The sequence below is a fragment of the Hemicordylus capensis genome, chromosome 1 (assembly GCF_027244095.1).
Source record: "Hemicordylus capensis ecotype Gifberg chromosome 1, rHemCap1.1.pri, whole genome shotgun sequence".
Taxonomy (NCBI): Eukaryota; Metazoa; Chordata; class Lepidosauria; order Squamata; family Cordylidae; genus Hemicordylus; species Hemicordylus capensis.
Genome location: NC_069657.1, coordinates 174,606,388 through 174,634,369, shown reverse-complemented (window position 1 = coordinate 174,634,369; position 27,982 = coordinate 174,606,388). Strand labels below are relative to the sequence as shown.

The following is a 27,982-nucleotide window of genomic DNA, read 5'->3' as shown; positions in this document are numbered from 1 at the left end:
CCTGTTTGCCGTCTCTCCAGCTTGTTCTCCTGGCCGGCAATGCAGGCAGCAGACACGCTGCAAAGAGCTCCTTTTCTCCCGCCTCTCAGCTGATCGGCGGGTGGGCGGGGCTTCCACGTAGGCCTCCGTGTAGGCCGCAGTGAAGCCTGAACTCCAGTAGGGCCCAAGCCAGCCAGGAAGGAGGAGGCAGCCAGAGTGGCCACCACTGGTCTCTGCAGTAGAAGACCCCCTGCTGCCAGGTAGAGTGTGAACTCCTTTTTGTGGTTACCTTCCCCACCCACCCCCCACCCGGATATATAGGGATCTGCTTGCCATAGGGCTTTGATATGGGGGGGAGGGACTGAGAAGTCTCTGAATATTTATTTTTAAACAGCTTGGAAAATTTGCTGGCTTTAAAAAAACTATCTAAAAAGTCCTATAAGTGGCTTGTTTCATGGCAGAAAATTACAAAAACTTCTGGAAGAAACAGTATTATATTTATTTTATTCATTCATTTATAAATGCACTTATGTTCAAGTTGTTTTGCAACCCAGAAGGTCTGAGTGAGAACTGTGAAGCAAGTCTTGTGCTTTTATTTTATTTTATTTTTTCTTGTGTGTGAACTGTTCCCCAATAACCTGCAGGGACTTCAGGGTAAATCTGGCCAACATGTGAGTGCAGCACCTCTATTCCAGAGGAGATGTGTGTTAAAGGGCTTTAAAAGCCTCCTGTGAAAAACCTCCTGGAATCAAACTTGACTGAATTTGTTCAGAATTCTGAGAAAACAAACATAGGCTCACCCTGCATGGTTGAAAGTCTCCTTGGCTAATCTGCAGCGAGGGGGCCATTTTAATAATTAGTGTTGCTAGTGTGTTCTAGGCATTAAAAGTAGCACAAATATATAGTACTCAATGTATATCACTATATACTGTGAAGTGTGCATGTGTGTATTCAGTGAAATGTATTTGCAGGCAGCATACTTATTTTGAAATATCAGACTTAAATCCTTGGGGGCCTGGGGTGTGCGGAGGCCCTGGACTTTGAGTGGGGGGGCCCCATTTTAAAATCTTGTCTCTGGGCCCACTCCAACCTTGCTACGCCCCTGATTATTATTACCTGGGTGGTGAGGACTGGGGGAAGGCAGGCTACTACCTGCTTCCCCACAGATGATCAACTTTAAAATAAAGCTTTGCTGAATGCATGCCCATATGTGTTTCAAGACGGCAGTCGTCACTCTAGAGGCAGCAGAGGGAAAGCACGCTCTGGGTCACCCAAGGACCCAGAATGCAGCACACACACAGCGGGACAGCTGCTTTTTGTATAACAGCCATTCGACTCCGTGTGGGCGCTCCTTTCCCCCAGCTCGCTGCCGGATATGGTGGCAGGCCATGGGGAAGCCTTTTAACCTGGTGGCGATCATTCTCATGATCACCTGCCAAGGCTAAACGAAAGGCTAAAGGCTGGGGTTAAAAGTCAGGTTGGGCAAGAGGGCAGCGTTGGGGTTTGTCTTGAGCCTGGTGCTGCATACGAGCAGCCCAACCCAAGCTGGGCCTTCCTAGCCTGGGTTAGTTAGCTCATGTGAATAGGCTTACTAATTCTCAATCACCATCTCTATTAGTAAAGTGAGCAGGTTGTGTGCAGGCATTCTGGGTGCCAAATAGGGCCCAGGAAGTGGGTTAAAGTGAGTTCCCCATACTGGGGTTTCCCCAATGTATACAGGAAAATCTTAGTTGTTGTTGTTTTTTTAAATCTCCCTTAAAAAAAAGTTTTTTAAAATGTTTTTTAAAAAGCTTCCTCTTCCTAGTTCCCCAAACCACTAGGCAACAATGTGCATGCACTTATGTTCCTAGGAACGCTGACAACAAAGAGCAGATGCAGATGCCACTGTTGGGAGGTAGATATAAAACAAGCAAGGAGGCCTGGGAGTTTGGAGGAATCCCTCTGCAATGGCCCCTTGCAAGTTAAAGAGATAGGAAGAGAGGAAATAGTCTTGGTTGGAGACATCCTCCGAGAACAACCATAGGACCAGCCTCCAAACTGGATGACTTCAGGACAAATCTCGGAATCTTCTATGAAGTCCTGTTGTCTTTGCAGGAACCCAAGTGACTGAAGCTGAGGGAATGAATATGTTTTCTTGCATTTGCCCCCCTAAGTCCAAGAGAAGACTTGGTTGTAATATTTTCAGGTATGAAAAAAGAGCAACCACCACTACTGCTTCAGAGTGCCACCACCACAAGCCGCCTTCTGAGGAGCAAAGTGGAAGCCAGAGTGTGGCCAGTGGCAGCTCCCTGGAGCTTCAGCTAGGAAAATCCACACAGCCCCTCTGCTTGCACAGACTGCTTTCCCCCCTTGAACAGAGAGACTACATGCCATCCCTTACTTCTTTCTAAGGTTGTATAATGGCAGGGGGAACATGGTCTCCTGTGCACTTTCTGAACGTCTGAATCAGCCATTTGATCTTCTGCTAACTTTTTCTGTTTCCTCAAGGTAGTACATGGGAAAACCAAACTCTGGTTGAGCCAGATTTTGATCTCATCATCAAGTCATATGACTGACTCTCTTTCAAATTAGCAGAATTGGGGTGGATATAACATCAAAACTTGGTGCCTTACATCTTCCTTTATTCATCTATGTATTCCTGTGTTTTCTTCCTGTGCATTCATCTTCAAAATGGGTTTTCTCTTTCTCTGTAGGGATTCAGAAAGGAATGATTAGATAATGATTTTAAATTGAATTTTCAAAGTGACAAATGTCTGTGAATGACTGTTGTTATCAGACTGAGTTACTTTTACTGAATCTGATGAATCCCTTGTGGAATTATGCTCGTAGTGTGTTAGAAAATTCTTCATTTAAAACTATGGCTGAATATTCTTGCCAAAGAACATTTTAACCAACATATAGTCATTATGCAAATTCTAGTGTTTTGGTTAGTACTGTTCTGAATGAATCCAGCCCATATGCTCACAAATAACATGCAGCCAGATTGTCATATTCAGTGGTAAGAACCACATGAGGGAATGTTGCTCCTTTTCTTTTTCAGAAAATACAGGAAGAAATACCAGGGTTTGTCCCTCCCCACATCCCAAGATTATCCTTTCAGGTAAAAGGCAATGCATATATCCCAATGTCTTTAATTGTGACTGCATAGGAAATCATATAGCTGTACTGTCATTCACTCTCTTAGGTCAGGTATGCTCCAGCAATCTTGTAGTAAACTTTCTCAGGATATGGAAACTAGATCAAAAGTGCCTCAGCCTTTCCAACTACACTCAGAGGCATATCAAAGGCAGTTAGTAGGATGTTTTCAGTCTTGTCTGGGATATGGAATACAGCAGATCAAAGGCAATGAGAGTGTAAAACTATGTAAGGGGGGGGGACCCAATGACTGGTGTGTCTGAACTAAATCCAGCTGCTTGGGGATATACAACTCTTCTCTCCCAGATGCTGACAGTTGTCCTTCTCCCAGTAGGAGACAGGGAACAGGCAAGATGGAGTATTGGTTGCATTCACCTTCTTACTTCACTTCAGGGAAAGGCAAAGGAAGGGATCCAGCTAGGAGGTAGGAAAGGGAGAAGGAACTATTTCCCTACTGCTACTAGATGAGGTTGCGGAGAAAGCAAAGGAGCCATGGTTCTTTTCCTTCTCCTTGCTCCATGGCTGGAAACTTTAGAAGGTCATTTGTAAATAAAAGGGCCATTCACATGGCCTTCCGGGCGGATGGAAGGTTGTTTATCTGGTGGGAGCATGCTCTGCGCTCCTGCACAATCAGCCCTGCTCTGTGCAGCACAGAGTAGGGAAGATCGCTCTGAGGCCAGGACTTGTCCCAGGCCCCGGAAATCCCACAATGCACCACACAAGTGCGCAAAGCACTGTGGGGATCCCTCCAGTGGCAGGCGGGCACCCGTCAATGTTGCAGTGCCAGGTGAAAGCAGCTGGTGCTGACACACAGTCAGTTAAACAGGGTTAAGGGAGTGCTCGCTCTCTTTACCTCGTTTAAGAGGCAGGCTTCCTAGGCGGGTTTGCCACTGAGGTGCCACCAGGAGCCATGTGCCTCCTGGCGGTTCTCACGGGCAGATAAGCCCAGGCTTGGGTGCCTTAGCCCGGTTTTGGCTGCTCATGAGAATTGCACAATATGTCTTTAGTTCTTTCTTCTCTGCTCCCCCAAACAGACAAAGGGGGAAACACAGAGAGGCTTTGGCAGCATATAAGGTATGCGAGGAGCAAGTCTCACCTAGGGTTGTCAACTCTGTCTGAAAATATAATGGGAGAATTCCCCAGCCACAGCCCCAATATCTTCCACAACAATCTCCACGCCTTTAAATCTCCAAGATTGCTTTCAATATTCACCTGGAGATTTATGCCAGTTCTTGGAGACTCTACTTCAGTCCTGGAGGGATAGTAACCCTACTCACGACCCAGAACTAGATAGCCATGATCAGGATATGTACACAAGATTAATATTCAGAAACATAGTTCAGGATCAGAATCATGATTTGAACCCTTGAAAGAAGCAAGGCAAGCAACAATATACTTACATGTCAAACGATCAAAATCAGAACATGAAGAATCCATTTTAAGGATTATGGTCCACCATATGGTGGATCGCTAATGTTTCAAGAACAGATGTCAGGGAATACAGTGAAGTTGGAAAGCATAGCAGGACATAAGCAATAAGAACAGCTCTAGCCTATCCCATATGATTATGATGACCATTTGGGAGACTGAAGAATATCTGGCGGCGATTCTCACGACCAACAAAAATCGGGCTAGAAGAGCCTAGCCCGATTTTTGTTGGTTGTAAGAACCACCGGGCTCGCAGCCAAGCCCAGTGGTTCTTGAGCGGGTAACCCGCTCGAGAACCCCTGCTAAAAAGCAGGTTTGCGGAGTGAGCGCTCCTGCAAACCTGCTTTTTAGGCTTGTAAGTAGCCGCGGTGCAGCTTCGCGCCATGCCTACTCACAAGTAGACCCCCAGCCGGGAGGCTTAAAAGCAGCATCCCAGCTCGGGGGTCTCCCCAGTATGCCCTGCACACTCGTGAAGGGCATACTGGGGCTTGCGGGGGCCGTGCACCCCCCGCGCACCCCACACCCCTCTGGCTCCGTCTCGGAGCTGGCCATCGTGTGGGTGGCTGATCCGGCTGCCCAGGGCTCCTTGCCCGCTCGTCTGCGGGGAGAGAGGGCTTAGCCCGCTCTCCCCACAGTTCTAACAAAAGCGGGTCTCACAGATTGTGAGACCCGCCTCCTAGTATAAATCATATTGAGGCTATTCACACCAGCCCGATTTTCTCCGATCGTGAGAACCTAGCCCAATTTTCAGCTAGCCTGATTTTCTCCCATCGTGAGAACCACCGGGCTCGGCTACGAGCCTGGTGGTTCAAAAGCGGGTCACCTGCTTAAGTAGCCTGGTGCTAAAACTGAGTTCACGGAGTGAGCGCTCCGCAAACCCTGTTTTTCTGATCGTGAGTTGCCACGGTGCAGCTCCACACTGCAGCAACTCATGAGGAGACCACCAGAGGGGAGGTAAAAAGCTGCCTCCCGGCTCGGGGGTCTCTCCAGCATGCCCTGCGCGCTCACGCAGGGCATGCAGGAGCTTCTGGGGGCCAATCGGCCCCTACTCCCCCCAGCACCTGCTGGCTCCATAACAGAGCTGGCAGTCATGTGGGCGGCCAGTTCAGCCACCCGGAGCAGACTGCTGGGTCATCTATGGGGAGAGCGGGCTAAGACCTCTCTCTCCTCTAACCCACTACAGGCAGCTCCCACTGATCGTGGGAACTGCCTCTCTATGTAGGCAACAGCAGAGTCATGTTTGCTTGGTTACTCATATTGAAGAGCATAAGTAGTCTTCCTAGGGAATTGTTTCATTAAACATAGGGGCCTTTCACATGATCATGTGGGTGGGCAGGGGTAAGGCAGGGTTAAGCCTACCTTCCCCGCAGATGAACCTGAATGGCCCCAGTTGAGCCATGCTGCCACACACACAATTGCCATGGCAGCGACCACTGTGGCGTTCCAGTGGCTGGGGGAATTCCACAATGCACCATGCAATGAATGTGGTGCATTGGGGAATTCCCCCAGGAGATCAGCTCTAGGTGCTCATCTCTGTGTCAGCACGGGTTGCAAGCAGCCCACGATCCCAGAGCCTGGGTTAACGGTGCTCTTGGGCCATTAACCCAGGCTGAGACCCAGGCTACGGTGCTGGGTTTGGTGCCACAGCACCTCAGGGATCTCCGTGGAATCTGGCAGTGCTCATGGTTGCCTATGCCTCAGATTGGCTGCTCATGTGTAGAGCCTCATACTGTTTAGCTTGCATTCAAACATTCATTTGAAAAGAGTATTAAAACATTCATTTGAAAAGAGTACTAAAGAGAATATCATCAGCTGTTTATTATACATACAGGATGTAGTTTAGCCAGCATTGATAAGAAGATTGCAGCGCTGTAGCGCTTTCCCAAATTGGGATAAAGTGTATTCTCAGAGGTTGCTGCTTGGTAACATTTGCTAAATGTTCACTTTTCAGTGGGCCTGTAGTCTCAGGCACCATATTAATATCTGGCCTGTACATGAAATTGTCCCATACTGCTAGGTTCCCCAGTTTACCAGAATGTGTATATAATACTCTGACAGACAAAGATATCCCTGATGGGGAGGAAATTCTATCACAGACTTTTGGCACCCCACTTAAAGTATATTTGGCAAAGAATAGTACCATTGTTAGCAGATGTAACTTCAATAAATTGAAATGGCAGGCTCTGATGCCAGCATTAAAGTTGGCTCATTTGAAAACGATGATTACTTGACAATTTGGCTGTGTGTTCTATGCTTCATGTAATTTTAAAAATCTGGTCAGGGGTGCCTGCCTTGTGGAATGAACTAGCAGAAATTGCTGGACCTTTTAAATACAAGTCTAGGATTTTAAGTTGATTTAAACCTGGTCTAAGCATGAAGCAGAATGAGGAGATAGACTGGAGCAAAACACGATCACTTTGTTTAATCGCCCATACACTAAAAATCCCAGGGGTGGGGGAGAGCCCAGCAGTGAAAAAGATTGTGTTAGATGAATAACACAACACATCTGGTCACCACATCTTAAAAAGGACATTGTAGAACTGGAAAAGGTGCAGAAGAGGGCAACCAAGATGATCAGGGGTCCAGAGCACCTTTCTTACGAGGCAAGGCTACAACATCTGGGGCTTTTTAGTTTAGAAAAAAGATGACTGTGGAGAGACATGATAGAGGTCTATAAAATCATGCATGGTGTGGGAAAAGTTGATAGAGAGAAACTTTCCTCCCATCTCACATAACCCTAGAACCAGGGGTCATCCCATGAAATTGATTGCCCGGAAATTTGGGGCCAGCAAATGGAAGTACTTTTTCGCACAACACATAATCAACCTGTGGAATTCTCTACCACAAGATGTGGTGACAGCCAGCAACCTGGATGGCTTTAAGAGGGGTTTGGATAACTTCATGGAGGAGAGGTCTATCAATGGCTACTAGTCGGAGGGCTATAGGCCACTTCCAGCCTCAAAGGCAGGATGCCTCTGAGTACCAGTTGCAGGGGAGTAATGGCAGGAGAGAGGGCACGCCCTCAACCCCTGTCTGTGGCTTCCAGCAGCATCTGGTGGGCCACTGTGTGAAACAAGATGCTGGCCTAGATGGGCCTTGGGCCTGATCCAACAGGGCTGTTCTTATGTTCTTAATATTTCTAAGTGTTGTTGTTGTTTTTTCTATAAGAAGGGGATTAGCACAAAAGCAATAAAAAGTGGCATGCCTCATATGTAGCTTGAAGAAATAAGAGGCACTTCATGTGAGCAATGTGAAGTGGCCAAACAGGGTCTGCAGGAAGAGCGGGTTTGACTCACTCTCCCCACAGACAATCAGGCAGCCCTCCCTGGGCAGCTGGATCGGCTGCCCAGATGATTACCGGTTCTGTCACTGAGCCGGTTGGGGTGGTGGGGTTTGGCCTTCTGGCCCTGGAAATCCCAGGATATCCCGCAGGAGTACAGGTGGCACTCTGGGGAGCTCTCTGGTGCCATTAGGCCTGTGGGGGGGGGGGGGCGCTACTCATGAGTTGCTGTGGTGCGGAGCCGCACTGTGGCAACACACTATCAGAAAAATGGGGTTAGCGGAGCTCTGCTAACCTCATTTAAGGGGGGCATTTAAGTGGTCTTGCCACCAGGAGCCGCATGGCTCCTGTTGTAGCACACAACCAGACTTTAGGCAAAGTCTGCCTAAGACTTTGAAGAGCTATTGCCACCAGAGAAGGCAGTGCTAAATGAACCAATGGTCTGCCTCTGTGTACAGAAGATTAATTATGTCTATAATTTGAACTTGCTTTTTCATAAGCACCCTAATCCAACTGTCCATTCAACTAAGCTCTAGTTGCTCCAGTCAGCTGTTGGATGAGGAACAGGGTACTGGACTGGACAGCAGCAGAGCATAACTGCAGCATAACTGGGCTACAGTCATTCAGACGTGGCTGCTGCATAGACCTCTCACACAAACAGTGATTGCACACTAGGGGTGTGCAATTCGGATTTTTGGTGATTCGGTTCGGGACCCGAACCGAATCACCCCTGTTCTGTTTTGTGCCCGAATATGGGCCACCCAAATCACCTTTGATTCGTTTCGGATTCGGATTTAATCCAAATCCAAATCCAAATCGATTTGGGGGGGGGGAGAAAAAGGGCCCAGGGGCAAATTTTTGGGGTGGGGTGGTAGTACCCAATGGGTGGAATTGAATGAGAATTCACACCTCAGAAGTTTTTCTGAAGGGATGTTATTCCCTTATTTTCTGAGGTGTGAATTCTCATTCAATGATACCAAATGAGATTTTTTTCAATTAAAGAACTCTCATGACCCCACTTTCACTTTTTCACCCTCTCATTTACTATGAATATCAATCTAGCACACTGCACCTTATGAAGAAAAACCTCAGAAATTCACCAAAATCCAGCCCTCTGCCCAATCACTCTGAAATTGGGGACGAGTGGTAGCCTCCACCCATTAGGCACTATCTACCAGCCCACCCCACTCTTTTGGGGCAGATCCACTTTCTGCCCCCAATCTGCCCCAAAGACACCAAAACTTCAAAAATTCCCCAAAAATCAGCCCTTTGTCCAATCCCCCTTAAATTGGGATGGTAGCCTCCACCCATTAGGCACTACCACCCCACCCCACTATTCTGCCCCAGACCCCAATTTCTGCCCCAATCTGCCCCAAAGACACAAAAACTTCAGAAATTTCCCAAAAATCAGCCCTTTGCCCAATCCCCCTGAAATTGGGGTGGTAGCCTCCACCCATTAGGCACTACCACGCCACCCCACCCTTTTGGGGCAGATACACTTTCTGCCTCCAAACTGCCCCAAAGACACAAAAACCTCAACAATTCCCAAAAAATCAGCCCTTTGTCCAATCCCCCTTAAATTGGGGTGGTAGCCTCCACCCATTAGGCACTACGACCCCACCCCACCATTCTGCCCCAGACCCCAATTTCTGCCCCAATCTGCCCCAAAGACACAAAAACTTCAGAAATTTCCCAAAAATCAGCCCTTTGCCCTATCCCCCTGAAATTGGGGTGGTAGCCTGCACCCATTAGGCACTACCACCCCACCCCACTCTTTTTGCCCAGATCCCATTCTATGCCCCTGAACTGCCCCAAAGTCACTAAAACTTCAAAAAATCCCCCCAAATCGGTCATGAGCCGAATCACCCAAATTTTTTGGCCCCGAAATCCGGGTGATTCGGCTCAGCCCCTAAAAATATCGGGGGACATCTAGGGTGATTTGGTTCAGCCCCGAATCACCCGAAATTGCTCGTTTCGGGCACAGATCGATCTGTGCCCGAAATTTTTTGCACATCCCTATTGCACGCATGATTATTTGTCTAGCTATGGGTGCATGCATGCAGCCTGTTTCCAAGTGCATTTGGCTGTTAAGTGGGTCGAGGCTATTCTGTTTGAAAGCAGTGATAAGTTTCTGGGTTAAACTCCAAATATCTATAGCATCGGTTGTCCAATACAAAAAATAAAAATAATTGACACGTTGCAGATCTGATATCCATTTCACAGACTAAATTTCTGAAGTATTTTGAAATTAAAGGTACTTATTCATTTTCCGCAGAACTAAGCTACAGTGGAATATGGAAAAATCCTTTAAAAGAAGGGGCATGTCTTGAAATGAGGGCCATTTGCTTACCCTTTTATAAAGTTTCTGCATACATTACCCTCTTATACGTATCTGCATGAAAGGTATCCCAGAGCTCTTTTGGATTTCATACTTATAAAACAAAAGTGCCTATATTCACACAGAAAAGTTATTAACTTCCCTGGGGATTGTGCACAATGAATCACAGGCCAAGAGATGCCTATATATATTTAACTCCAGCTTCCATTTAACTTCAGACCAGTGCAGCTCATAAGCAAATAAATGATTTATACAAACAAATGCAATTCTCCAACAGTACAGTTTATTGCACGTCAAATGGAAACCAACATATTTCACTCATTAATCAATTTGTCATAATGAACCCAGTGTTTCATATACAAACTTACCAAATGGAAATGCCATAACCTGCTTTATTCACAAAGCATCTTAGCAACAAAGAAATGAACCTTTCATGCGAGTATATTTTATGTGAAAAATGTGAGCTGAAGTCAAGATTAAACCTATACGTGAATTCATATTACCCATAGAAAACAATGAATATTTTAGAACCTGTTGTAATGCTTTGTACTTCAGAAACAATGAAACTGCATTTTAAAAGTTTCTGTTTTACAAGCAAGCTAAAAAGCTACTCACATTTTTTAATTAAAAGTTTTCCTTAGTTTTCCAAAGGTCATTTTAGCCAAGGGGAGATAAAATCCCTGTTATAAGGGTACATGTAACTCCTGTTCTAATTGAGGTTATTTGCTGGCTGCAGCAGAATAATCAGGTTTGCTGCTAAAGCGAGAGCAGATGGGTGGAATCTGAAATGCAGTATGTTTTCCACACACTTTCTGTTTGCTTTCCCCTACCACTTCCAAAAGATTCGTCATATTTTTTAAAGACTTGCACAACCTGATTTTTACTTGGTTGGACCTTCAGATGAGATCAACAAAGTGAAAATGATTTCCTGAGGAGGGCAAGACTCATGGGGTAGTTTGGAATTCCTAATTCAAAGCTAACAGAGCACTGTCTAAATTTGCCTTGAGCTTTTAGCTTGACTTGAAGGGACTTTGTCTTTACACTAGTTAGTGCCAGTTCTCATGGATGTAAGAATTAGTAGCCCTTAACTGTAGGACAAATTGAGCCCTTTCTCACAAGCAGTGAGAAAGGGCAAGAGGGTTAGAGGGGAGGAATCCCTAAAGAGCTTACCCCCCACACACACACACACACCGCAGATGATTGACGGTGTCCTCTTTGGTGGGTGGATCACCCACCCAGATGACTACCGGCTGCTGCCAATAGCTTGGAGGGCCGGGTGCCGAGACCAGGGGCGTAACTACCTTTAGGCATGGGGAGACAGTCGTCTTGGGGCCCCACTGCTTCAAGGGGCCCCCCAGAGGCATGTTACATGACTCCCCACTCGCCCGTGTTGCCCCCCCTATGAATTATGTTAAGTCTCTTGGAGATCAGCAGGAGCAGAGAGTAAAAAAACTAGATTCAATGTGAACTAGATATTCACCGTATTCATAATGGGGATGTAAGTGTGAGTACACTATATATATTGTGTGTGTGTATATATCAGGGAGGGGTCCATTTTAAAATCTTGTCTCTGGGCCCCCTCCAACCTTGCTACGCTCCTGGCTGAGACACATCGCTCCGTATCACCCCACTCCCCCAGAGCTCCAATAATGCACAGCATGAGTGCACAGTGCATTATGGGGATTCCACCATCTTCTCCCCAAAGTTGCCCAGGAACTCCTCAGTCTGCCAGCCATGGCTGCTTGCCAGTCATAGAAACAGGGTTAGGAGAGTGCTCGTTTTCCTAACCACATTTTCAAGGGTGGCTACCTAGGCAGGTTTGCCACTGAGGCATTGCCAGGATCGGGCTTGATCCCGGCGGTACACGCACACACTGAAAAACAGGCTGGGCTACCTTAGACCAGTTTTTGGTGCATGTGTGAATGGAACTGGTGCTACTCTTCCCCCACTTGTTAAGTTGCACGTTGGGTGTGGTGATGGCGACATGAGTTTTTAGGATATTTTAATGAAGGGCTACCTTTCTGTAATCGTGGGGTGATACCACAAAAGGAGAATAAAAAGACTTATAACATAATGAGTTCATTCATGCAATCAAAAACTGTGTTCTGCTCGGGCTTGGGAGCTCTGCATGCTCCCAATTTTTGGTTGTGTGGAAGCAAGGTGGGTGGAAAACCTGGGTAGCTTTTCCTCCTACCTTGCTTCCACACAATGAGGCGATTCTCACGATTGGCCAAAATCGGGCTAAGGGAGCCTAGCCTGATTTCGGCCGAGCGTGAGAACCACCGGGCTTGCAGGCAAGCCCGCTTTCTCCATAGCAGGTGACCTGCTTTTGCAGCCCTCCCTTTAAATGGAGTTAGCGGAGCGAGCGCTCCACTAACCCAATTTTTGTGATAATGTATTGCTGTGCTGCAGCTCCATGCCGCAGCAACACATGAGGAGACCCCTGCCAGGAGGCTGAAACAAGCCTCCTGGCCCTGGGGGTCTCTCCAGGATGCTCCACACACTCACGCGGGGCATCCTGGAACTTCCGGGGGTCGCACAGCCCCCAATCTCCATAGCCATGACAGAGCCAGCAGTCGTGTGGGCGGCAGATCCAGCCACCCAGGGCAGACTGATTGATCGTCTGTGGGGAGAGCGGGCTAACCCCCTCTCCCCGCAAACCCCCTTCTGGCAAGTCTCACTGAGTTTCTCACACTCAACTTTTGATTGTGTGAATTACTTCATATTGTAGTTTTTATTAAATAATATGCTCACTAGTTCACAGAAAGCAAAAAGGAATTAGCAATAATGTCACAGAATTTAAAGGAATTAACAAGAATACATTGAAATAAACTATCAATTAAGATCAAAAGGCATTTAAAATCATAGAGTCTTCAGAGATAGAACCCCTAGAACAGAATAAGAACTATTAGGGAAGTGGAAGCGTGGGGCGAGGAAAGTCAGTGAATGGCTTGAGGTTACAAGCAGGAGTGTAGTGGTCGGAGAAAGGCTTTTTTCCTTGAGCAGAGGTTGAAAGAGAGAGAGATGGGGTGTGTGAGAGAGAGAGATGTGGAGAGAGAGAGAGAGAGAGAGCGCTATGGAGCAGAGAGAGAGAGATGGGGAGAAGTTCCTTCAGCTTTGGCATCCTTATTCTCCTGAAGTCAGAACAGGCTTGTGCTGGTTTCAGATCTGATCAAAGGGTCAGGGTTGCTGAGGTGACAGGACAGAGTGGAAGAAGAAAAGGTTTGGCTGGAACCACAGATTTGTTGATCCTAGTGGAGGAATCACTCATCCTTAGTCTACGTAGAGATCTGGGGAAGCAAAGGAAGAAGCAGTATGAAAGGCAGGTACTCATGCCACAGAAGAGACCCTGGGTGACAACCATTCTTTCTTTTGGGGTCTTCTGTTGGAGAAGATGTTCTCAAATTGTTAGGCCTGGTGACTATTTCCTGAACTGGAGCTTTCTGGACAAAGACATTGCTAAAGAATTGATTGTTCTGCAAAAGCAGACCTTTTGAGATGGTCAGGTTGGAGGCAGTAAGCATGTTTGCCCCTTATGTCATTAGCAGAGACCGTGATTTAATAACTTTCAGTGACAAGGCCTGCTTTATTTTGGAGTTAGTTATTCAGATTAAAACATTCCTGAACCCCTAGTCCTCAGAGCAAGTCTAGAGTTTCTTGATTAAAATGATCAAGGGATAGATTGCCAAAGCGGTTAGCTTGATCTTATTTGTGAATTCCATGGTTTTGAACTTATTCTGGGGTCATGAGCTTCTCACGTTAATTAGTTTGATGGATGGTGGGACATCCTGGCTTGGAGAAGCATCCTTGATTGGAATTTAGAGATACCCAAAGCAAGTAATTCTTCCTTTATTATGCATTCTGGGGTGACTTTCCTGAAACCTTTTAGACAAATTGAGACACACTTTTACATGTCCTGCTGTGCTCATATACCAGAACTTTTAAACTCTTTTTGAGCCAAGATAGTGGGGGAGGTTGCATGTACATTTACATTCATACCCCTTCCAAAAACTGCATTCTGGTTTCTCGCTGCCATTTCGACACACCCAAACCTGAGGTCTTCTCGTCCAGCAGAAAGAAAGACAAGAGTGGGTGCACCAGGGGCGTAACGATAGGGGGCAGGGGGGGCATGTGCCCCGGGCGCCACCCCGGCGGGTCACGTGGGGGGTGCCCAAAAGTGGCTTCCCCCCACCACCCCTGGATCGCCCGCCGAGTGTGGCGGCCGGCATGCGGCGGTGATTTGGCGGTGGCGTGCGGCGGCGGGTCGCCCGCAGCCCGCCGAGTGCGGCAGTGGCTGGCTGGTGGCTGGCGTGGCGGCGATGGGCTTTTACATGTCCTGCTGTGCTCATATACCAGAACTTTTAAACTCTTTTTGAGCCAAGATAGTGGGGGAGGTTGCATGTACATTTACATTCATACCCCTTCCAAAAACTGCATTCTGGTTTCTCGCTGCCATTTCGACACACCCAAACCTGAGGTCTTCTCGTCCAGCAGAAAGAAAGACAAGAGTGGGTGCACCAGGGGCGTAACGATAGGGGGCAGGGGGGGCATGTGCCCCGGGCGCCAAACGGCGGGTCACGTGGGGGGTGCCCAAAAGTGGCTTCCCCCCACCACCCCTGGATCGCCCGCCGAGTGTGGCGGCGGGCATGCGGCGGTGATTTGGCGGTGGCGTGCGGCGGCGGGTCGCCCGCAGCCCGCCGAGTGCGGCAGTGGCTGGCTGGTGGCTGGCGTGGCGGCGATGGGCTGTAGCGTGGCCCGAGCGGCGGCAGCGGATCGCCCGCCGAGGACGGAGTGCAGGCCGCAGAGTGACACTGAGCCTGCCTCCTGGCCCGGCGTCGCTTCCGAACTGTGCAGGCGCACCTGCACAGTTCACAGAATGAATGCGCAGTTCACAGAATTGCCGCCACATCAGCCACCAGCCAGCCACCGCCGCACTCGGCGGGCCGCGGGCAACCCGCCGCTGCCCGCCACCGCCAAATCGCTGCCACACGCCCGCTACCACACTCGGCGGGTGACCCGCCGCCACACTCAGCGGCGACCCACTGCCGCATGCCACCGCCGAATTGCCACCACTGCTGGCGATCTGCCACCGGGGGGGCGCCGCTCCGCCCTCACAGGTATGTGGGGGCTGGGGGGCATGGGGGGGCGCCATTTCAGGGCCAGCTTGCCCTGGGCACCGTTTCCCCCCGATACGCCACTGGGGTGCACCAATATAGGAGCTGCTCTTTTTGTTCTTTTCAAATCTGGATGTTGTACACTTCACCTTAAAAGGAGAGAAGATGTGGGCTTACAATCAATACATCCCTGAGAACTAGCACTGACTAATTTTAAGACCATGGGGCTCTTCTCACGGGCATTCTGCAGAAAGGAGGTCTGCAGGGAGAATCGGTTTGACCTGCTCTCCCCAGAGACTAATGCTTACCCTTCCTCTGGTGGGCGTAACATCTGCCCATATGAGCGGCTGCTCCCCTGTGGTGCTCCCACACCTCGTTCGGGCACTCTAGGGGTTGGGAGCAGATAAGCACCACCATGTGGCACCCCCGAGCCCCAATAATGCAACGCACAAGTGCTTCTTTCTTGAGAAGGCAGATTTGTCCACTGTTACCCATGCCTTAGACATGTCATGTCTGGATTCCCTTGAAGAATATTCAGAAACTGCAGCTAGTGGAAAATGCGGGAGCTGGGACCTGTTACCTCCATTTTGAATGAGCTACATTGGCTTCCAATCTGTTTCTGGGTCCAATTCAAAGTGCTAGTTTTAACCTTTAAAGCCCTAAACGGTTTGGGCCCTGAATACCTGAGGGACCCCCTGCTCCCAAGGGCTTCTGCCTGCTCGATGAGGTCATCAGAGGGGGCCCTGTACCATGTGCCAACAATGAGGGAGGTTCACCTGTTGTGTACACGTGACAGGGCCTTCTCAGTCATTGCCCGCAGACTTTGGAATGCTCTCCCAGTGGGTCTTCACTCCCCAGTCTCCATCACAGTTTTTAGAAAGCAAGTACAATCTTGGCTTTTTATCCAGGCTTTTCAAAACTTTAAATGAGTGGGGGATGGGGTTGCTGCTGCTTTATATCTTATGGTTATATTATACATGTTTTTTGTTTTTTCATTTTTAATTAGATGTGTATTTTTATATTCCATTTTAATTTTTATTGTATAGTTTTTATGGTTTTATATTGTTAAATGTTTTGTAAACTGCCTTGTGATCATTTTAATGAAAGGCGGTATAAAAATTTAACAATAAATAAAAATAAAATGTTAGCACTGTAAGATATTCCCTTAGGGGATGGGGCCACTCTGGGAAAAGCACCTGCATACTTGCGTGCAGAAGGTTACAAGTTCCCTCCATGGCTTCTTCAAGAGAGGTTCTTGCCTTTAACCTTGGAGAAGCCGCTGCTGATCTGTGTAGACAATACTGAGCTAGATAGACCAATGATCTGACTTGCTACAAGGCAGCTTCCTGTGGTTCTATCCATTCCACTGGCCTGGCACTGAGTGCAGGCAAATGAGTGTGAAATGGCAGCTGCTGTTACCCCTCCTTGCTGCTGTCTGCATCCCACCATCCCATAATATAAGAGAGAGAGAGAGAGAGAGAGAGAGAGAGAGAGAGAGAGAGAGAGAGAGAGAGAGAGAGAGAGAGAGAATGCCCTTTCTTGTGATTTGGAGAAAGGGCTCAAAAGGGACTAGGGGAGGAAGCCTCAAAATGCTTAGCTCCCCCACAGACTATCTTCCTGTCATTGCTGGGTCGTGGATCCCCACCCAGAAGACTGCTGGCTGCTTCCAGCAGCATAAAGGTTTGGGAGCCTCCTGGCCCCTGGAACTCCCACAGGGCACCACATGAGTGTATGGCGCATTATGGGGATTTTTTCGACGCTGGGTGGGAGGCTGCTGGTGTGTGGGTACCTCGAGGAGCCTCACGGCACTAACATATGATCAGTTAGCCCGGGGTAAGGGCGCTCTTGTGTCTTTAACCCTGACTGAGTGGCGGGCTCTCTAAGCGGGTTCACTGCCACTGGGAGCTGTGTGACTCCCGGTGGTTTACACGCTCAGCAAAGATCAGGCTTAAGCAGCCAAGCCCAGTCTTGGCTGCGTGTGTGAACAACCTGAATGAATGAATGAGCCCTTGGCAACTGCCCCAAAGTACTGATCTGTGATGCCGGACCTGCTTGTACCCACCTCTCCCTGTTAATGTTTATGGTCCTTACCCCACCAACATGAAGAAGCTATTCAGACGAGCAGAAAATAGGGTTACATTCTGAAAGCAGATAGAACCCTATTTTTACCTCATAGCAAACAGACAGGTACATGCTGCAAACCCGGCAGGGAGTGTGAGCGACACACAATTAACATTTTAAGGTTCTCTCCAGCCATTGCTAGAATTGTTGGTCCTCCAGCCCTGCCCATGGCAACAGCAGTCCATGAGTGGACAGAGCAAGCACGTGACCCAAGGAGACCACTCAGAGGGCTCCAAGCTGCAGTCCCTCTTTGCTGCTGCCTAATTGGTAGCCTCAGTTAACCCTTTTCTGGCAATTGCAACACTGTCAAAGGAACTGAACTCCGTCCTGATGCCCAAAAGGAGAGAGAAGACTAGAGCAGCTGCAGCTGCCAACCAGCCCCAAAGGAAGAGTCACACCCTCCCCCCCAACGCACTCCTCAGATCCAGGAGGGACACAGCAGATGCCCCCTGGAGCAATTGCCAGATGCCGATGAGAGCAATTGCAAGATGCCCCCATAAGTAGCCCAGGTACTCCATACACCGCAGCATGGTTTGGGAAGGCAGAAGGGGGAACCTTCCCCTCGCCCGCTCACCCTCCCCGCAGCTGTGGCTGTGGCCTCCATGGCACACACCCCCACCCCACTGTATAGTATGTGTAGAAGGTAAAAGGGAGAACCCCACCCCCCCACTGCCACTGTAGCCAAGTGGTGACTGCCTCCCCATCAATCCGCCACTGCCACCCCTTGCTAGCATCTCTGGGCATAGGAGGGTGGGCATGTGGGGGAGGGTGTCCCCATCACCCACCTGCCCTGATGCTGCCACTTGCCACTCTTGCAGTGCCAGCAGGGTGGGAGAGTGAGTAGCAAAGTGTCGCCCACACCTGCACACCCTCATTGGCACTGCTACCCTCTGAATTTTGATGATGGTGCAGTGTCACACCGAGGCAAATTGGGCACCCTGGCTGCCCCCGCCGTGAGGTCCTCCGCTGCTGCTTTGAGCCCCCGGCTGCAACCGCAAGCCTCCCCCCCATTGCCATTGCCGCCATGAGGCCAAACTAGTGAGCCTTGCACAGACAGTCATTCCAGAGGTTGCTCCCACTCCACCAGCAGATGGAAGGAGGAACCGGTGGAGCCCAGAGAGGTGTACTACATACTCAAGTTCCTCCTCACAACAACCCTGTGAAGTAGGCTAGGCTGAGAGAGAAGTGACTGGCCCAGAGTCACCCAGCAAGTCTCATGGCTGAATGGGGATTTGAACTCGGGTCTCCCCAGTCCTAGTCCAGCACTTTAACCACTACACCACGCTGCAGGCAAGGGCAGGGACACTCCTGCTCTTGTCCAGTGACTTGCAGGGGACAGGAAGGAGCACAAAAATCCCCATTCAGCCATGAGACTTGCTGGGTGACTCTGGGCCTGTCACTTCACTCTCAGCCTGACCTACTTCACAGGGTTGTTGTGAGGAGGAACTTGAGTATGTAGTACACCGCTCTGGGCTCCTTGGAGGAAGAGTGGGATATTCTATATTATTAATTCTAGACGGGCCCTGCGCCCTGCAGGGCAGCTGAAAAGCAGTTTGACAGATGGATCGGGGGTGCTGTGAAGCAGCAGGGAGCTCGGATGCTTGGGGCAGCTTCAGGAGCTGGACAGTTGGCTCTGAGGTCTGTGGGTGGCAGACGGTTGGCTGAGCTGCGCCGTGAAGAGGCAGGGAGCTCAGAGGCTGTCAGGCGAGCAGGCGACAGTCCCTGGCAGTGGCAGGGGGAAGCAAGGACTGCGAGACAGAGATAGAAAGATGGAGGACAGAGAGCACGAGCACGAGACTTGCGGGGTGGGGAGACTTGCAGGGGGTGAGCGGGGGTGGCAAGAGTGAGCGAGAGACTTGCGGGGGGAGAGTGGGGGTGGTGAGAGCGAGAGCGTTGTGGGAGTGGCGAGAGACTTGTGGGGGAGAGTGGGGGTGGTGAGAGCGAGAGCGTTGTGGGAGTGGCGAGAGACTTGTGGGGGAGAGTGGGGGTGGTGAGAGCGAGCAAGAGCATTGCGGGAGTGGCGAAAGATTTGCGGGGGAGAGTGGGGGTGGTGAGAGCGAATGAGAGTGTTGCAGGAGTGGCAAGAGACTTGAAGGGGGAGGGAGTGAGAGTGAGCAAGAGCATTTCGGGCATGGCGAGAGACTTGCGGGGGGGGAGTTGGGGTGGCTAGAGCGAGCAAGAGTGTTGCAGGGGGCAGCGAGAGCGAGCAAGAGCGTTGTGGGGGTGCAATGCCACAGGCTCAGTGCAAGCCCACACAGATGCTCTGTGCAGGGTCAGCTAGTAAAATGTAAAATGAATGAATAGTATGACATGTGTCTGTGCAACTATTCCCCTTAGGGGATAGGGCTGCTATTGGAAGAAGGATTTGAGCTCCCTCCCTGGCATCTCCAGGTCGGGCTGAGCGGGAATCCTGCCTGAAAGCCTCAGGAAGCCACTGCCAGTCTGTGTCAACAGTACTAAGACAGTACTAAGCTGGATGGACTAATGGTCTGACTCAGTGGAAGGCAGCTTCCTATGTTCATATTTTCCCTTGGGCTCATTTGCAAGGTGCCTGCCACTTTAAGGAAGCTCAGTGCTGTTTGCTCTACAGGCTTTCCCCAAGCAAACTTCTGCTTGCTTTGCAGCCCACTCTGTTATCCAGTCTCTATGGTATCCCCGGGGAGGGAGCCTCAAGCAGGGTCCCACAGCATTCCGTGGCAACCTCCCCTGCTTGCTGAACCTGGTTTTCGAGGAGGGGCTGGGAACTGGTTGACCCTCTTTTGACAGAGCCCTGTTTGAGAGCTTGCCGAGAGGTTCCACACGGTAGTGCTAACCCCACCTTCAGACCTCAAGCCCTGTTTTTGCTGGTCGTGAGAATAGCTTCAATGACTCTACTGACATATTGTCATAATTATTAAAGACAAGAAACAGAACTCTTTTCTCTTGCCCTTACAATTTTGACCTAATACTAGCATTTTGTCTGCCAAGAGGAGGTTTCCTTCGGATCTGTCCTGTTCTTGGGCAAAGCAGTTCCCCCTGCCCTTGGGAATCATTCATATCTAGAGGAAGAAGCTTTGACAGCTTCAGCTTTTTGTTCAGTGACTCTGAACAAAATTTCTGCCTTGAGCTTTTAATGACTTGGAGGGACTTCCCCAGACTTTGAAGCTATTCTCAGGAGCAGTGAAAACCGGGCTAGGGAAGCCCAGCCTGGTTTTCGCTGAGCGTGAGAACCGCTGGTGTGTGAGAATTCCTGGTGGCAGCACAGCGGCAAGCCCTCCTAAGTAGCCCAATACTTAACCCAGGTTTGGGGTGTGAGCACGCCCAAAAACTGGGCTAAGTGGTCATGGGTCTGCTGCAGCTGCTTGCAGAAGCAGCTGACACACTCAGGGGGAGGGGGGCTCCTAGTAATGAACACTGGTGCAGTAGTGCAGCTGGTGCACTAGCCAAAGCTGTGCAAAGGCACCCCTGGCCACCGTCTCCACCTGAGCTTCCAAAAACAGAGCCAGGTCCAGCAGTACCCCAAGCTGCATTCGTGCTCCTTCAAGGGGAGTGCCACTTCATCCAGAACTGGTAGAATCTCCTCATCCCAATTGGCTCTCCTACTGACCAACAGTACCTCCGTCTTGCCCAGATTGAAACTCGGAGGCTATTCACACGTTGGTAGAAAATTGGGCTAGCCACCACTAGCCCGATTTTCTACCATCGTGAGAACCACCGGGCTCAGCTGCGAGCCCAGTGGTTCTTAAGCGGGTCACCTGCTTAAGTAGCCTGGTGCTTAAACCAGGTTTGCAGAGCAAGCACTCCGCAAACCTGTTTTTTGCAATCGTGAGTTGCTGCAGCGCGTCTCCGTGCCATGGCAACTCATGAGTAGGCCCCTAAACGGGAGGCTCAAAAGCAGCCTCCTGGCTTGGGGGTCTCTCCAGCATGCCCTGTTTACTCGCTCCTGTGCATGCTGGAGCTTCTGGGGGCCACGCGGCCCCTGAACTCCTCAGCCCCCACTGGCTCCATGACTGAGCCGGCAGTTGTGTGGGCGGCCTCTGCAGCTGCCTAGAGCAGACTGACTGCTCATCTGCAGGTAGAGCGGGCTGGGAACCACCTCTCAGTTTGTTAGCCCACATCAAACCCATCACTGCCTCCAGCCCCCAATTCAGGAGGTCACCTAGTATCAGTTGACCAGGAGAGACAGAGCTGAGTGTCATCTGCCTCTTGCTGACAACTCAGTCCAAGTCCCCAGATGACCTCTCCCAGCAGTTTCATGTAGATGTTAAACACCACAGGGGACAAAACTGAACCCTGTGGGACCCTACAGGCCAGTGGCCAAGCAGTAGACTCCCAGCACCACATTCTGGACCCTTCCCCCAAGAAAGGACTGAAGCCACTCCAAAGCAGTGCCTCCGATCCCTATACTCGAGAGGCAGTCTGGACGGATACCATGGTCGATGGTATCAAACACTGCTGAGTGGTCCAGCAGAACCAACATGGACACACTCCCCCTGTCAAGCTCCCAGCGCAGGTCATCCACTAGAGCGACCAAGGCAGTTTCAATCCCATATCCAGGAAGGAAGCCAGATTGAGAAGGGTCTAGATTATTTATTTATGTATGCATGTATTTATTTTACATATTCATATCATCAAAACCTATATGCAGTCTCCCATTCAAATACTAATGTGGGCAGACCCTGCTTAGCAATGGGAACAATTCATGCTCAGATCAGGCTGTCTTCATCCTTCAAGAGGCCCACTAATGCCCAAGGACTCCCAAAAATCTGGAGCTGATGCTGGATCTTAATGAACTCTCAACATTGTGCTAAGTGTCCTCTGTGTAAGGAGAAACTGTTATTGCTCAGCAGGGAAAGTATGTGTAAGAATAGTCAGCTCTTGGCTAAAATGTAAGGTAATATATCATAGAAGGGTAATTAATTAGTATGGAGAAGCCACAAACAGTAGATTCACAAGGGCAATCAAGAGCAATCAAGAGAATATAAAGCAGTGTTAAAGATACCAGGGGAAACAACCAGGTGTCTTGATTTCAGTGAGATTTGCACTCTCTTGCTAATGTTGCTAATTGTGATTATGTGGTTTAGGCTGTCTACTGTTCAGTTGCCAGCTGCTCTTTACAAGAATTATACATTGCAAGTAATTATGATTACATTTGTAGTGATACTAAAAAGCATTTGACCATCTTGTCATTCATAACTAAATCAATGCCGTTATTAAAAGTTAAATAAATAAATACATAAAGTATTTTTAAAACAAAATTAACTAAATGATACTTATTCAACAACTTGAATAGAAAAGCTCAGGAAAATACAATACAACCATTTTAACACATATCTACACCTGATGTGCGGTACAATTGTCTTTACTACTTGACAGTAGATATAGAGGCCAGTTTACCTAGGAATTATATCTGTTCAATGTTGCAAATTACCACTTAGTAACCCACATTCTCTAAAGCTTTATGAGAGTTTCACAGTCCTCAGGAATATATCCCTGGCAGTGAACAGGGCTTTTGCATGGAAGGGCAAAAAGGAAAAATTGCTTCCCAATTAGGGATGTGCACGAATCATTTTTTAAAATTTGATTTGTACCCAAACTGAATCACCCCCAATTTGTTTTGGGTCCACATCTCCCCCCACAAAAAAATCACCCAAGATTTGATTTGTACCCAGTTTTTCTGAATCCTAATCTGAATTGATTTGGGGCAAAAAAGGGGTTCCGAGCACAAAAGGTGGGGTAGGTAGTAGTGCCCAGTGGGTGGAAGCTACCACCCAATTTCAAAGAAATTGGGCAAAGGGGTGACTTTTAACAATTTTTTAAAGTTCACCGGTCTTTAAGCTTTTTCCTATATGGAATAATGGGGATTTCAGCAGCCTTATAACTCCACTGGGGGGGGGGGACCAGGCTGGCCCTGAGCGAGTTCTAGTGGGTGGTAGTGCCCAATGGGTGGAAGGAAGCTACCTACAAACCTGGGCAATTGAGCTCAGGGGTGATTTTTTCTGTCTACAAATCGCCCGAATCAGCTAGATTAGGCCACAAATCATTTTGTCCCCAAATAGATTCACACATCCCTATTCCCAGTGCCCCTTCCTGCATGCTGGGCTGATGAGCAGTGCTGCAAAGTAGCTAATGTCTTGGCTCCCAGCAAGGGCAGAGCTCTTGCTCCACCCTTGTAAAGCTACAGAGAATGTGGGCCAGTGAATTATAATTTGTTTCCAGCCATTGTGAAGTGTTGGGAGGAATGAAACATGAGAGTTCTCCACACAGCTTGCTTTATCACGAATTTTCTGCGAGGAGGCTTTACTCCAAACTCAAAGTTATCCCAAAAACCCAAGGCAAAAAGTGGATTTTTTAAAACCCTGGATATAAATCGGGGTGCACGCAGTGAAAAACTCAAATTGTGTGTGAAGTGCTCCCCGACAACTCGCAGGGACTTTTGGGCAAATCTGTCCAATATGTGAATGTACCCCCTGCATTCCAAAGGAGATGCAAGCTAAAGGGCTTTCAAAGCCCTGTGTGAAAAACTTCGTGGTTGTGCAGGGAATAGATGTATTCATCTCTGGTGAGATTCTGGAGTGGAATGTAGATTCTGCAATCCACTCTGTATATCTGAAGATAAACAAACACAACTCCAGGGACTCTGGTGCAGCAAGGGGCAGACGGCATCAATGCGGTAACCAAACTGTATGGTCCAGATCAGCCTTGTTATTTGTCCTCTTCCCTCAAATAATTGCAAGGTGCTGCCAAAACACAGAGTTCAGTTGAGACCAAGTGGCCTATGTTAATCAAGTGGAGGCTATGTTTCTACCGTACAGTTATCGAGAGATGATTCCTGACACTTCTGGATCTCACATAGCTTCACTATCCACAGTTCCTTCACTTTCCACAGTTTCCAATTTAAAATCTAAGAAACAATAGTGGGGCGGAAATTACAATGCTGCATTGAGGGACCAATGAAGGGTTGCTGAATAACGAGGAGGGAGTACTTAAGAAGTACAATTAAGGGGGCTAGGCTACTTGTGGAATTATGTTAATTAGGCCTAGATTGGTTAAGAATTAGGGTTTTTAAGGAGTTAACTTTAAAGTGCTGAATTCCAGTTCAGAAGAAATGTGACTCAGTATGCTCAGCTCTTTCTTTCTCAGTGCCCAGCCTACAAAATTCAAAGACATTAAGCCACGATTTGGGAATGCAAGGACATAGTTGGAGTGTGGTGATTATTTGCAACATATCTCCACTATGCTGACGACCTTGAGTAAACAAACCAACAAACCCAGATCCATTAACTGTGATTACTAATTGTGTTAAGAGGAGCCTGGCTGCATGTGGAAGCACACCCACAGATCTGTGTTTGAAACAGGCAAAGGCAAGATGATTTTTTGAGGACCTGTGGCTGCAGCTGTGATCATGGCTCTGTGAGTGTTTGAAAGCCGGGAACTCAGAGCTGCTCTAAGAGTCTAAATGCAAAATGCTTCTGCTCATCTTGGAATGTACAATTTTAGACATCAAGTGGAGTATCACATTTTTGACTGCTCTTCTACACAAATATTCCCTGTGTGCAAGAAACTAGCACAGCAGGGTATGAAGAGGGGCAGTTTTCCCAGATGTAGTACTCTGAGCTGTTAAAGGCTGGGCAGTTGTCTATTTCTTGCATTTTTATGATACCCTCTATTCAAGAGGCTCAGCTCCATAAAGCTTTCTCTCTACCCATCTATTCTCACTACTACAGCCCTGTTGTGGTAGGTTACCTGAGAGATACTGGTTGGCTGCTCAAGCCTACCCAGTGAGTTTTGTGGTTGAGCAGAGATTTAAACCTGGGCTTCTCCAGCCCTGGTATGGTAGTATAACATTCCATCAAACAGTTACTCTTATCATAATGCAAAAGTAGTAAGGAAAAGGTAGCAGTAGGAAGCAGTAGGTGAAGAGCAAAGCGCAAAAGAAGATGAGGTGTCTGTTCAGTGAAGAGGGCCAAAAGAAGAAAAAGTCCATTGATTGTCACCTCTTTGGAAACATATGAATAATAAACAGCCCAAGAAAACAGAAAAAAGGCTCTCCTTTCTGTCTTAGGCATGATTCTCTTCAACTGTCCTTGACCACAACAAGTCTTAGGGGAGACCTTGGAATTGTTCCAATATTTAAATGAGACTCTACAATAAGATTGCTACAATTACCCACAGAATGGCACTTCCTTTCTCTACCTATTAAACCTGAAAGGTTTTCATAAAATGTCTAAATATGACCATTTATTGTCTACCTCTCTAATGCCTATTTTTGTCAAAACACATGGAGAGGAGGAAATATATGTTTATGAGTGCTTCACAATTGGCACATTTAACACTCATAGCTGCCAGGTTTTTGAAAGAGCTTGGATCTTGTTTGAGCAACTTTCATGAGAGGACCTGGCTTTTCAATCCATATCAAAAATAATATGAGCTGCTGGATACTGGGCATGTTTGAGATGAGTGAATTTCCTCTATGCAGACTACCAGATGTGTGCCCTCGAAAAGCGTAATTGCACCATGAATGAATCACACTCTATATGCTACTGGATTAAAACATCTTTTTATAATGGATTCTTATACCTGCTTCGTCTACCAAGCAATTAATTTTAATATCTTGCATAAATACATACTCTATCTGCATATAAATTACTTTGGAGACCTATTATGTTGTATAGACCATATAATACATATATCACATTGTCAGGGTATAGGTATTTATATAATAGAGTGCAGCCGCTCATTCATACCATTAATATCTTTCATGCTTACTGCAGTATTATCCACCTCATTGCTCCACACCATGCTGTCTTGAGACTTGGCTTTTCAATCCCCATATTTCCTTTCATGTTGACACATTACTGGTTGCTGCTTGTCTTTGTGACTAGTTCCTACCTGACTTGATTCACCAACCTGGCAATCAGTCACCATCTGGTCCACAGATTTTTCAAACACAGGATCCTATTTATTTATTGTGATGAGTAAGCTCCCTAGGCTCTCAGGATCACCTGAAATGAGTGAGTTTAGGCTGTATTAGAGAGGCCCAAATTAGGCTCACTGTGGCATAGCTTTCTTTAGACCTTGGGAAAGCCTCTTAGTGCTGGCAACACACCTTAGATGATGTCATAGAGAGATTTGAAGTCTGCACTCCATGTATCTGTCAGCATCCAATGGGGTGTGAGGAGACAGTGTGGTCCAACAAGTCAATGGTCAGGTTCCAGAGTAGGCAGGTGATGTTCCAACCAGAAGCAGATGGCATGATCCAAAACAGTGGTGGTGGTCAGGTTCCACTGCAGGCAGGGATCCAAGAGGCAGAGGCAGATGGTGTGATCTAAGAAGGGCTGGTGGTCAGGTTCCAGAATGGGCAATCAGGGAAAGGCAGATTGTATGGTCGAAGATGGGCCGATGGTCAAGCTCCAGAGCAGGCAGGTAAGAGGAGAAGCAAATCAGCTCACAGCCAGGCATGGCAAGAGGAATCTGTTCAGCACTTTATTGCAGAAACAAGCAAGTCAGATAAGGATTGAAGCCCAGGGGAGTTTTTACATAGAACTAGCAAGCTACTTATTGGCTCCCCTGATTTTTCCTGGACTGGCTGCATTTTGCCTCCCTGCCATTGGGGACCAGGGGTTACTGTAACAGTAAGACTAGGGGCTGGCTGGCCTGCTTCCTCTGAGCTTTCTTGGTGTCACAGGGAGGGAGGTGACCAAGTCCTGATGCCAGAGTCCTGGCACCTTACAAAAAGCCAGAGCAGGCTTATATCACATGACTACAGCAGGAGGCTCCATTCTCCACTGTGTAGGTCAGATTCCGTCCACTAGATATGAATTAAAGGAGTGAATTAGTGAGTATTTAATCTTGGCATGCTTGATGCTGTCATCTAAGTGCCTTGCCGCACCCACCCCATTACTGCTTCCAGCAGCAATGATTGACTTACAGAATGGCTGAGGCATTTAGAAAACCAACTCTCCAAGTGGCTAGAGCAATTATTAATATGCCATTAAGCAGGAGGAGACAAGCAAAGGGTGGTCATCCCTTTCTGTTCTAAGTCTAATCTCTCATTGATTATTGTTTTCTTTTCAGGAATAAACTGGAAGATTCCTGGTTTGGTTTTGGTTTTGTTTTATTCCAACATCTGCTGTTGAAGAACAAGTGCCCAGGTGGAATTGTGAAGAAATAACTTGGGATATTTTCACTTATCTATGGCATGGCGTGTACAGAATTTAGCCCAGGTCATCTATAACCTTTAGAAAGGGAGAAAAGTGATTCTTAAAAGTGGAAGAAATGAGAACAGTCACGTCCTTGAAATGGTTTGGTTTTCGTAAGAGAAATAGGCAATGTTTCTAATGTTCATGTATGACTGTAACAATTCCATTGTGGCAAATTTCAAATGTTTGGCTAGAAACTTGGTTAGGATTATGCTAGACTTTTGGTGGGCTGTCTGGAACGTGCATAAAAAAATCAATGCAAAAGACTGCTAGAGTTGTTTCCATAGGAACAGATATGGACGTCTCTCCTCTTATGACTTATTCATCCAGTTGATTGCATTGTTTATTCTGACCTTACGTTGTTATAAAATGCCATTTGAAAAATCTAGCAAGGGATGATTACGTT

General features: G+C 48.0%; 1 protein-coding gene and 2 long non-coding RNA genes across 8 annotated transcripts in view; 2 read left to right on the top strand and 1 right to left on the bottom strand.

Moving 5' to 3' along the window:
- The window catches only part of LOC128327156 (uncharacterized), a 67,206-nt gene extending 40,676 nt beyond the window's left edge, over positions 1 to 26,530 (bottom strand). The window contains exons 1-2 of the long non-coding RNA XR_008308502.1: positions 26,122 to 26,530; positions 2,592 to 2,666 (exon numbers count right to left, since the gene is read on the bottom strand). This is a non-coding gene — a long non-coding RNA (uncharacterized LOC128327156). The remainder of the gene's footprint in view (positions 1 to 2,591; positions 2,667 to 26,121) is intronic.
- Positions 1 to 27,982, top strand: part of LRP1B (LDL receptor related protein 1B) — a 1,420,219-nt gene that overhangs the window by 47,960 nt on the left and 1,344,277 nt on the right. The window lies entirely within an intron of this gene.
- Positions 119 to 27,964, top strand: LOC128327122 (uncharacterized). Of its 2 annotated transcripts, XR_008308479.1 has the most exons (3): positions 119 to 239; positions 3,020 to 3,079; positions 27,452 to 27,964. It is a non-coding gene; the product is annotated as an uncharacterized LOC128327122 (long non-coding RNA). The 2 variants fall into 2 exon arrangements; XR_008308478.1 differs by lacking the exons at positions 119 to 239; positions 3,020 to 3,079 and adding an exon at positions 26,593 to 26,800.